Genomic DNA, 12,099 nt, shown 5'->3' with positions numbered 1-12,099 from the left:
TGAAGAAAAACTTCAAAATAAAGACTAAGTCAGAAGGTAACTTTTTGACCGAGGCCTCCCGCGACTTGTAGCCGAGCAGGGCTCCATCGCGGTCGGCCTGAAACTTTGACTTTGCCCCGGTCGAGGTGCAACCAGATGACCCGATTGGCGCTTTTTGTTTCTAAGCGCTAGAAAAATAATAATTCTTTAAAAATTCATATCTCCGGTTCCCTTTATCCGATTTTATTCGTTTTTGTGTCATTTTAAAGATAAAAATATAAACTATTTTTATAAATTGGTTTTGGATTTTTAAACTGTTTCCTGTGTTTTATTTAATTACTGTTTTGTGATATTTGAATGCTTTACACACTGTCTCCTAAGTTAAGCCTTGACGCTCGTTGCCAAGCTACCAATGGTAGAGCTGGGATTAATTTACTGAGACCTAACTGTACCTAGGTGGAGGTTAGTGGCTTGTTGCTAGGTGTAGGTACCTACCTGCCCTTACCAATAACCCATTTTCCAACAACAGTGCACCCTATTTTATGCTACTATCGCTGGGCCCCTAGTCTTAGAAACCAAACTGAGTTTAGGGAGGGCAGGGTGGTGTTTGAATGATGGCAGTTAAATAGATTTTTCAAAACACCTGGGGTGTTGTTAGACTGAGAAGTTGATGGGACACCTGTGAAAGGCAGCTTTACTTGTCTGCTTTTAGTTGATGTAGATTGTATGTCCTGTTTAACAACCTTTGGTTTCAACAAGGACATTAGAGAGATATTGGGACACTGCCTGGGATGCTTGTCCTCTCTCTATTTTGAAAATTTGCCATGCCAACTAAGGGCCAAGGCAGACGTTTAGTTTTAGCCTTGCCCAACTCTAATTTTCCAAACCTAGAGCATACATTTGGCGCAGATTGTAATACTTTGTTAGTACTACCTGTTGTTCCCTTAAGAGTGCATATATTGCGAACAAACAAGATGGCCAAATTATATCGTAGGAGTCTGCCACACCAGGTCCTTCACTCGTAAGAACAGTGGGACTGAAGCATGATGGATTAACTAGTTCCCTTAAATGCAGCCATTTCAAACTTTAATCACCACAGCTGGGGACTCTTTAAAGGTGATATGAACTTCTTTTATACCTGAGTGGGAGCGACAAACATGTAGAATATGTGTCGTATTTTTAGAAAGTGTTTGTAGCTATTGGTTAACAGCACTCCTGTGCAACCCCGTTGGCCTAATGGGTAAGGCAGTCAAATACTCACAAAGGGATTGTGGGTTGGAGTTCTTTCTGGGGTGGAAGAAGATGTATTTTGGAGATGTTAATCTAGTTTCCTAAGCGTCTTCCTTCTTAACAACATTAGCACTGAAGCGTGCTGATAAAATAACCAATTCCAACAAACTTTACTCCGCCACCTGTTCAAGTACCACAGCAGAGCATTTTCTCCACTGCTAGGATAGGAATGGAGAAATGTGCTTGTTTTATGTCTGAGCAGAAAAGATATATGTTTGAATGGATGTGTGGGATAAAACACACCCTGTCGTATGTTGTAAAGATATTGCAAGTTGTGGAGTAGCTTAGTGATCACATAGAGGAAAGTGGGTGAAGACAGAATTCCTCTGTGGGGTGAATGAACTCGGAGGTGACTTGCGTTATCCTTTTTATGTATGACAAAGGTACTTTATTTCTTACTGCACATTTCAATGCCATCACTCAAAAAAAACAAAAAATTCCTAGTCTTTTGTTGTTTCATATGGAAGATTATGTTTTCAGGCATGGAGAATGAAAGCAGAAGCTGTAGTGCTGAATTAGACGTTCTCACAAACCATGTAATAATTTGTTCAAAAAAAGGCATGACATTTCTGAGTCATATTAAAAATGATGTGTAAATATGCAGATAGAGTCTATCTTTCCAGTAATGATCTACAGTGTGCAAAAAGTAAACCTTTTGCCATAAGTATCTCCTTTCTGCTAAGCACCGATCATTAAAAATCTCTCTATAAATATGTATATCAGAAGAAGGAAATGCTCGTTCGGGTTGATGTTGTTAGAACTGCAAGTGCAGTTGTATTCCTTGAGCTGCCTTGATGTTTCCTGCTGGCTCGAGCAGTGGGCATTTTGTTGTGACATGTGAAGTGAAGTTAGGAGAGTTTAGCGTCCGCATTGTGTTGTTCTTTCAGGTGAGGGTATATTAGATATTTGAATAGTTGTAAGGACTTTAAAGAGAGGGGAGTTATCCATGGATTGCTTGTTGTGAATGTATTGTATAAGTGATTCCATAGACTTAAACTGCGGTAGAGACCACATGATAGGGAGTGGATCTTGTATTTGGAAGACAAGGGAGAGCAATATCAACATGGCCCCAGTGGCCTAATGGATAAGGCACTGGCCTCCTAAGCCAGGGATTGTGGGTTCAAGTCCCATCTGGGGTGAAACTCTGTACATTCAGCTCTTGACTTTTACATTTTCAAAGCACAAACCACACAATTCAGCCCTTGCCTTACATAGACTTTGCAGCTATGGAACATCAATCTACCTTCAAAACACAAGTGCTGGAACTCAAAAACATTTGCCTACATATCCTACTCTTGGGCCCAGTCTGGAGAATGGGATTTCAACCCACCTTTCTGGCTAGACATTTTTTATGTCCTCCTTTGGATAGCACTCGCAGGCAGTCTCCCATTTAGCATTAAAACATGTACTTATTTCACCACTTGAATGTATAAACTGTTGAATAATTAAAAATACCATGTGAAACTGCTATGTTGATAAAGAAGTATTTCTCGAAAAAAGTGCAGCAGATGGGAAGACAGTGCACCCTATTTTATGCTACTATCGCTGGGCCCCTAGTCTTAGAAACCAAACTGAGTTTAGGGAGGGCAGGGTGGTGTTTCAATGATGGCAGTTAAATAGATTTTTCAAAACACCCGGGGTGTTGTTAGACTGAGAAGTTGATGGGACACCTGTGAAAGGCAGCTTTACTTGCCTGCTTTTAGTTGATGTAGATTGTATGTCCTGTTTAACAACCTTTGGTTTCAACAAGGACATTAGAGAGATATTGGGACACTGCCTGGGATGCTTGTCCTCTCTCTATTTTGAAAATTTGCCATGCCAACTAAGGGCCAAGGCAGACGTTTAGTTTTAGACTTGCCCAACTCTAATTTTCCAAACCTAGAGCATACATTTGGCGCAGATTGTAATACTTTGTTAGAACTACCTGTTGTTCCCTTAAGAGTGCATATATTGTGAACAAACAAGATGGCCAAATTATATCGTAGGAGTCTGCCACACCAGGTCCTTCACTCGTAAGAACAGTGGGACTGAATCATGATGGATTAACTAGTTCCCTTAAATGCAGCCATTTCAAACTTTAATCACCACAGCTGGGGACTCTTTAAAGGTGATATGAACTTCTTTTATACCTGAGTGGGAGCGACAAACATGTAGAATATGTGTTGTATTTTTAGAAAGTGTTTGTAGCTATTGGTTAACAGCACTCCTGTGCAACCCCGTTGGCCTAATGGGTAAGGCAGTCAAATACTCACAAAGGGATTGTGGGTTTGAGTTCTTTCTGGGTTGGAAGAAGATGTATTTTGGAGATGTTTATCTAGTTTCCTAAGGGTCTTCCTTCTTAACAACATTAGCACTGAAGCGTGCTGATAAAATAACCAATTCCAACAAACTTTACTCCGCCACCTGTTCAAGTACCACAGTAGAGCATTTTCTCCACTGCTAGGATAGGAATGGAGAAATGTGCTTGTTTTATGTCTGAGCAGAAAAGATATATGTTTGAATGGATGTGTGGGATAAAACACACCCTGTCGTGTGTTGTAAAGGTATTGCAAGTTGTGGAGTAGCTTAGTGATCACATAGAGGAAAGTGGGTGATGACAGAATTCCTCTGTGGGGTGAATGAACTCGGAGGTGACTTGCGTTATCCTTTTTATGTATGACAAAGGTACTTTATTTCTTACTGCACATTTCAATGCCATCACTCAAAAAAAACAAAAAATTCCTAGTCTTTTGTTGTTTCATATGGAAGATTATGTTTTCAGGTATGGAGAATGAAAGCAGAAGCTGTAGTGCTGAATTAGACATTCTCACAAACCATGTAATAATTTGTTCAAAAAAAGGCATGACATTTCTGAGTCATATTAAAAATGATGTGTAAATATGCAGATAGAGTCTATCTTTCCAGTAATGATCTACAGTGTGCAAAAAGTAAACCTTTTGCCATAACTATCTCCTTTCTGCTAAGCACCGATCATTAAAAATCTCTCTATAAATATGTATATCAGAAGAAGGAGATGCTAGTTCGGGTTGATGTTGTTAGAACTGCAAGTGCAGTTGTATTCCTTGAGCTGCCTTGATGTTTCCTGCTGGCTCGAGCAGTGGGCATTTTGTTGTGACATGTGAAGTGAAGTTAGGAGAGTTTAGCGTCCGCATTGTGTTGTTCTTTCAGGTGAGGGTATATTAGATATTTGAATAGTTGTAAGAACTTTAAAGAGAGGGGAGTTATCCATGGATTGCTTGTTGCATATGTATTGTATAAGTGATTCCATAGACTTAAACTGCGGTAGAGACCACATGATAGGGAGTGGATCTTGTATTTGGAAGACAAGGGAGAGCAGTATCAACATGGCCCCAGTGGCCTAATGGATAAGGCACTGGCCTCCTAAGCCTGGGATTGTGGGTTCAAGTCCCATCTGGGGTGAAACTCTGTACATTCACCTCTTGACTTTTACATTTTCAAAGCACAAACCACACAATTCAGCCCTTGCCTTACATAGACTTTGCAGCTATGGAACATCAATCTACCTTCAAAACACAAGTGCTGGAACTCAAAAACATTTGCCTACATATCCTACTCTTGGGCCCAGTCTGGAGAATGGGATTTCAACCCACCTTTCTGGCTAGACATTTTTTATGTCCTCCTTTGGATAGCACTCGCAGGCAGTCTCCCATTTAGCATTAAAACATGTACTTATTTCACCACTTGAATGTATAAACTGTTGAATAATTAAAAATACCATGTGAAACTGCTATGTTGATAAAGAAGTATTTCTCGAAAAAAGTGCAGCAGATGGGAAGACAGTGCACCCTATTTTATGCTACTATCGCTGGGCCCCTAGTCTTAGAAACCAAACTGAGTTTAGGGAGGGCAGGGTGGTGTTTCAATGATGGCAGTTAAATAGATTTTTCAAAACACCCGGGGTGTTGTTAGACTGAGAAGTTGATGGGACACCTGTGAAAGGCAGCTTTACTTGCCTGCTTTTAGTTGATGTAGATTGTATGTCCTGTTTAACAACCTTTGGTTTCAACAAGGACATTAGAGAGATATTGGGACACTGCCTGGGATGCTTGTCCTCTCTCTATTTTGAAAATTTGCCATGCCAACTAAGGGCCAAGGCAGACGTTTAGTTTTAGACTTGCCCAACTCTAATTTTCCAAACCTAGAGCATACATTTGGCGCAGATTGTAATACTTTGTTAGTACTACCTGTTGTTCCCTTAAGAGTGCATATATTGTGAACAAACAAGATGGCCAAATTATATCGTAGGAGTCTGCCACACCAGGTCCTTCACTCGTAAGAACAGTGGGACTGAAGCATGATGGATTAACTAGTTCCCTTAAATGCAGCCATTTCAAACTTTAATCACCACAGCTGGGGACTCTTTAAAGGTGATATGAACTTCTTTTATACCTGAGTGGGAGCGACAAGCATGTAGAATATGTGTCGTATTTTTAGAAAGTGTTTGTAGCTATTGGTTAACAGCACTCCTGTGCAACCCTGTTGGCCTAACGGGTAAGGCAGTCAAATACTCACAAAGGGATTGTGGGTTTGAGTTCTTTCTGGGGTGCAAGAAGATGTATTTTGGAGATGTTTATCTAGTTTCCTAAGGGTCTTCCTTCTTAACAACATTAGCACTGAAGCGTGCTGATAAAATAACCAATTCCAACAAACTTTACTCCGCCACCTGTTCAAGTACCACAGCAGAGCATTTTCTCCACTGCTAGGATAGGAATGGAGAAATGTGCTTGTTTTATGTCTGAGCAGAAAAGATATATGTTTGAATGGATGTGTGGGATAAACACACCCTGTCGTATGTTGTAAAGGTATTGCAAGTTGTGGAGTAGCTTAGTGATCACATAGAGGAAAGTGGGCGAAGACAGAATTCCTCTGTGGGGTGAATGAACTCGGAGGTGACTTGCCTTATCCTTTTTATTTATGACAAAGGTACTTTATTTCTTACTGCACATTTCAATGCCATCACTCAAAAAAAACAAAAAATTCCTAGTCCATGTTGTTTCATATGGAAGATTATGTTTTCAGGCATGGAGAATGAAAGCAGAAGCTGTAGTGCTGAATTAGAAGTTCTCACAAACCATGTAATAATTTGTTCAAAAAAAGGCATGACATTTCTGAGCCATATTAAAAATGATGTGTAAATATGCAGATAGAGTCTATCTTTCCAGTAATGATCTACAGTGTGCAAAAAGTAAACCTTTTGTCATAAGAATCTCCTTTCTGCTAAGCAGCGATCTTTAAAAATCTCTCTATAAATATGTATATCAAAAGAAGGAAATGCTAGTTCTGGTTGATGTTGTTGGAACTGCAAGTGCAGTGGTATTCCTTAGGCTGCCTTGATGTTTCCTGCTGGCTCGAGCAGTGGGCATTTTGTTGTGACATGTGAAGTGAAGTTAGGAGAGTTTAGCGTCCGCATTGTGTTGTTCTTCCAGGTGAGGGTATATTAGATATTTGAATAGTTGTAAGGACTTTAAAGAGAGGGGAGCTATCCATGGATTGCTTGTTGTGAATGTATTGTATAAGTGATTCCATAGACTTAAACTGCGGTAGAGACCTTATGATAGGGAGTGGATCTTGTATTTGGAGGACAGGGGAGAGTAGCATCAACAAGGCCCCAGTGGCCTAATGGATAAGGCACTGACCTCCTAAGCCAGGGATTGTGGGTTCACGTCCCATCTGTGGTAAAACTCTGTATATTCAGCTCTTTACTTTTACATTTTCAAAGCACAAACCACACAATTCAGCCCTTGCTTTACATAGACTTTGCAGCTATGGAACATCAATCTACCTTCAAAACACAAGTGCTGGAACTCAAAAACATTTGCCTACATATCCTACTCTTGGGCCCAGTCTGGAGAATGGGATTTCAACCCACCTTTCTGGCTATACATTTTTTATGTCCTCCTTTGGATAGCACTCGCAGGCAGTCTCTCATTTAGCATTAAAAGATGTACTTATTTCACCACTTGAATGTATAAAATGTTGAATAAATAAAAATACCATGTGAAACTGCTATGTTGATAAAGAAGTATTTCTCGAAAAAAGTGCAGCAGATGGGAAGACAGTGCACCCTATTTTATGCTACTATCGCTGGGCCCCTAGCCCTGGAAACCAAACTGAGTTTAGGGAGGGCAGGGTGGTGTTTGAATGATGGCAGTTAAATAGATTTTTCAAAACACCCTGGGTGTTGTTAGACTGAGAAGTTGATGGGACACCTGTGAAAGGCAGCTTTACTTGTTTGCTTTTAGTTGATGTAGATTGTATGTCCTGTTTAACAACCTTTGGTTTCAACAAGGACATTAGAGAGATATTGGGACACTGCCTGGGAAGCTTGTCCTCTCTCTATTTTGAAAATTTCCCATGCCAACTAAGGGCCAAGGCAGACGTTTAGTTTTAGCCTTGCCCAACTCTAATTTTCCAAACCTAGAGCATACATTTGGCGCAGATTGTAATACTTTGTTAGTACTACCTGTTGTTCCCTTAAGAGTGCATATATTGTGAACAAACAAGATGGCCAAATTATATCGTAGGAGTCTGCCACACCAGGTTCTTCACTCGTAAGAACAGTGGGACTGAAGCATGATGGATTAACTAGTTCCCTTAAATGCAGCCATTTCAAACTTTAATCACCTCAGCTGGGGACTCTTTAAAGGTGATATGAACTTCTTTTATACCTGAGTGGGAGCGACAAACATGTAGAATATGTGTCGTATTTTTAGAAAGTGTTTGTAGCTATTGGTTAACAGCACTCCTGTGCAACCCCGTTGGCCTAATTCTAAGGCAGTCAAATACTCACAAAGAGATTGTGGGTTTAAGTTTTTTTTGGGGTGGAAGAAGATGTATTTTGGAGATGTTTATCTAGTTTCCTAAGGGTCTTCCTTCTTAACAACATTAGCACGGAAGCGTGCTGATAAAATAACCAATTCCAACAAACTTTACTCCGCCACCTGTTCAAGTACCACAGCAGAGCATTTTCTCCACTGCTAGGATAGGAATGGAGAAATGTGCTTGTTTTATGTCTGAACAGAAAAGATATATGTTTGAATGGATGTGTGGGATAAAACACACCCTGTCGTATGTTGTAAAGGTATTGCAAGTTGTGGAGTAGCTTAGTGATCATATAGAGGAAAGTGGGCGAAGACAGAATTCCTCTGTGGGGTGAATGAACTCGGAGGTGACTTGCGTTATCCTTTTTATGTATGACAAAGGTACTTTATTTCTTACTGCACATTTCAATGCCATCACTCAAAAAAAAAAAAAACATCCTAGTCTTTTGTTGTTTCATATGGAAGATTATGTTTTCAGGCATGGAGAATGAAAGCAGAAGCTGTAGTGCTGAATTAGACGTTCTCACAAACCATGTAATAATTTGTTCAAAAAAAGGCATGAAATTTCTGAGTCATATTAAAAATGATGTGTAAATATGCAGATAGAGTCTATCTTTCCAGTAATGATCTACAGTGTGCAAAAAGTAAACCTTTTGTCATAAGAATCTCCTTTCTGCTAAGCAGCGATCATTAAAAATCTCTCTATAAATACGTATATCAAAAGAAGGAAATGCTAGTTCTGGTTGATGTTGTTGGAACTGCAAGTGCAGTGGTATTCCTTAGGCTGCCTTGATGTTTCCTGCTGGCTCGAGCAGTGGGCATTTTGTTGTGACATGTGAAGTGAAGTTAGGAGAGTTTAGCTTCCGCATTGTGTTGTTCTTCCAGGTGAGGGTATATTAGATATTTGAATAGTTGTAAGGACTTTAAAGAGAGGGGAGCTATCCATGGATTGCTTGTTGTGAATGTATTGTATAAGTGATTCCATAGACTTAAACTGCGGTAGAGACCTTATGATAGGGAGTGGATCTTGTATTTGGAGGACAGGGGAGAGCAGCATCAACAAGGCCCCAGTGGCCTAATGGATAAGGCACTGACCTCCTAAGCCAAGGATTGTGGGGTCACGTCCCATCTGCGGTGAAACTCTGTATATTCAGCTCTTGACTTTTACAATTTCAAAGCACAAACCACACAATTCAGCCCTTGCTTTACATAGACTTTGCAGCTATGGAACATCAATCTACCTTCAAAACACAAGTGCTGGAACTCAAAAACATTTGCCTACATATCCTACTCTTGGGCCCAGTCTGGAGAATGGGATTTCAACCCACCTTTCTGGCTATACATTTTTTATGTCCTCCTTTGGATAGCACTCGCAGGCAGTCTCTCATTTAGCATTAAAACATGTACTTATTTCACCACTTGAATGTATAAAATGTTGAATAAATAAAAATACCATGTGAAACTGCTATGTTGATAAAGAAGTATTTCTCGAAAAAAGTGCAGCAGATGGGAAGACAGTGCACCCTATTTTATGCTACTATCGCTGGGCCCCTAGCCCTGGAAACCAAACTGAGTTTAGGGAGGGCAGGGTGGTGTTTGAATGATGGCAGTTAAATAGATTTTTCAAAACACCCTGGGTGTTGTTAGACTGAGAAGTTGATGGGACACCTGTGAAAGGCAGCTTTACTTGTTTGCTTTTAGTTGATGTAGATTGTATGTCCTGTTTAACAACCTTTGGTTTCAACAAGGACATTAGAGAGATATTGGGACACTGCCTGGGAAGCTTGTCCTCTCTCTATTTTGAAAATTTCCCATGCCAACTAAGGGCCAAGGCAGACGTTTAGTTTTAGCCTTGCCCAACTCTAATTTTCCAAACCTAGAGCATACATTTGGCGCAGATTGTAATACTTTGTTAGTACTACCTGTTGTTCCCTTAAGAGTGCATATATTGTGAACAAACAAGATGGCCAAATTATATCGTAGGAGTCTGCCACACCAGGTTCTTCACTCGTAAGAACAGTGGGACTGAAGCATGATGGATTAACTAGTTCCCTTAAATGCAGCCATTTCAAACTTTAATCACCTCAGCTGGGGACTCTTTAAAGGTGATATGAACTTCTTTTATACCTGAGTGGGAGCGACAAACATGTAGAATATGTGTCGTATTTTAAGAAAGTGTTTGTAGCTATTGGTTAACAGCACTCCTGTGCAACCCCATTGGCCTAATGGGTAAGGCAGTCAAATACTCACAAAGGGATTGTGGGTTTGAGTTCTTTCTGGGGTGGAAGGAGATGTATTTTGGAGATGTTTATCTAGTTTCCTAAGGGTCTTCCTTCTTAACAACATTAGCACTGAAGCGTGCTGACAAAATAACCAATTCCAACAAACTTTATCCGCCACCTGTTCAAGTACCACAGCAGAGCATTTTCTCCACTGCTAGGATAGGAATGGAGAAATGTGCTTGTTTTATGTCTCAGCAGAAAAGATATATGTTTGAATGGATGTGTTGGATAAAACACACCCTGTCGTATGTTGTAAAGGTATTGCAAGTTGTGGAGTAGCTTAGTGATCATATAGAGGAAAGTGGGCAAAGACAGAATTCCTCTGTGGGGTGAATGAACTCGGAGGTGACTTGCGTTATCCTTTTTATGTATGACAAAGGTACTTTATTTCTTACTGCACATTTCAATGCCATCACTAAAAAGAACCAAAAAATTCCTAGTCTTTTGTTGTTTCATATGGAAGATTATGTTTTCAGGCATGGAGAATGAAAGCAGAAGCTGTAGTTCTGAATTAGACATTCTCACAAACCATGTAATAATTTGTTCAAAAAAAGGCATTACATTTCTGAGTCATATTAAAAATGATGTGTAAATATGCAGATAGAGTCTGTCTTTCCAGTAATGATCTACAGTGTGCAAAAAGTAAACCTTTTGTCATAAGTATCTCCTTTCTGCTAAGCAGCAATCATTAAAAATCTCTCTATAAATATGTATATCAAAAGAAGGAAATGCTAGTTCTAGTTGATGTTGTTGGAACTGCAAGTGCAGTTGTATTCCTTAGGCTGCTATGATGTTTCCTGCTGGCTCGAGCAGTGGGCATTTTGTTGTGACATGTTGTTAGAAATGGGGTCTTTGGTTGACAGTCAGGTTACCCCCTGTTCAAGCAAGGACCCTCACTCTAGTTAGGATAAAAGAGAATCACCCTCAGCTAACCCCTGCTTACCCCCTTGGTAGCTTGGCAGAGCAGTAGGCTTAACCTCAGAGTGCTGGGCGTAAAGTATTTGTACCAACACACACAGTAACTTAATGAAAACACTACAAAATGACACAACACCAGTTTAGAAAAATAGGAAATATTTATCTAGACCAAACAAGACCAAAACGACAAAAATCCAACATACACAAGTCAAGTTATGATTTTTAAAAGGTTTAAAATAAAAAGAGTCTTTAGGTAGTTGTAACAACACACTAGCGCTGCTAGCGTGTAAATGTACCTGGTTTGCGTCAAAAATAACCCCGCACGGGCGGTGCGCGTCGAAAATAACCCTGCACGGTTATATGCGTCGAAAACAACTCGGCACGGCGACGCGCGTCGAAACAGCCAGCCACGCGACGGTCCGAAAGTCCCGCGGCGCAGGTTGCGATCTCTCAGCCTTCGTCAGCGATGCTGCGCGTCGTTTCTCCTGCTCCGGGCGTCGATTCTCCGGTCGCGTTTCCTGCGGCGTCGTTTCTCAGCTGCGGAGCCGGCGTCGCGTCGTTTTCTCAGCCGCGATCGGATTCGCGTCGATCTTTTCTCCGCACGGCGCTCGGTGCGTGTATTTTTGTCCTTGGGCTGCCAGCCTCTCCTTTCAGGGTCCCAGGAACTGGAAGGGCACCACAGAGCAGAGTAGGGGTCTCTCCAGAGACTCCAGGTGCTGGCAGGAAGAAGTCTTTGCTATCCCTGAGACTTCAACAACAGGAGGCAAGCTCTACATCAAGCCCTTGGA

General features: G+C 40.7%; 2 non-coding genes across 2 annotated transcripts; both read left to right on the top strand.

Annotated features, from left to right (window-relative positions):
* Positions 1–2,335: 2,335 nt before the first annotated feature.
* On the top strand, positions 2,336–2,408 carry TRNAR-CCU (transfer RNA arginine (anticodon CCU)). Its single transcript has one exon. It is a non-coding gene; the product is annotated as a tRNA-Arg (tRNA).
* Positions 2,409–4,616: 2,208 nt separating this feature from the next.
* Positions 4,617–4,689, top strand: TRNAR-CCU (transfer RNA arginine (anticodon CCU)). The gene has a single exon. It is a non-coding gene; the product is annotated as a tRNA-Arg (tRNA).
* The last annotated feature ends 7,410 nt before the right edge of the window (positions 4,690–12,099 follow it).

This window comes from Pleurodeles waltl, chromosome 7 (genome assembly GCF_031143425.1).
Source record: "Pleurodeles waltl isolate 20211129_DDA chromosome 7, aPleWal1.hap1.20221129, whole genome shotgun sequence".
NCBI lineage: Eukaryota > Metazoa > Chordata > Amphibia > Caudata > Salamandridae > Pleurodeles > Pleurodeles waltl.
Note: the sequence above shows the minus strand (reverse complement) of the source record. Positions and strands in the feature narration are given on the sequence as shown.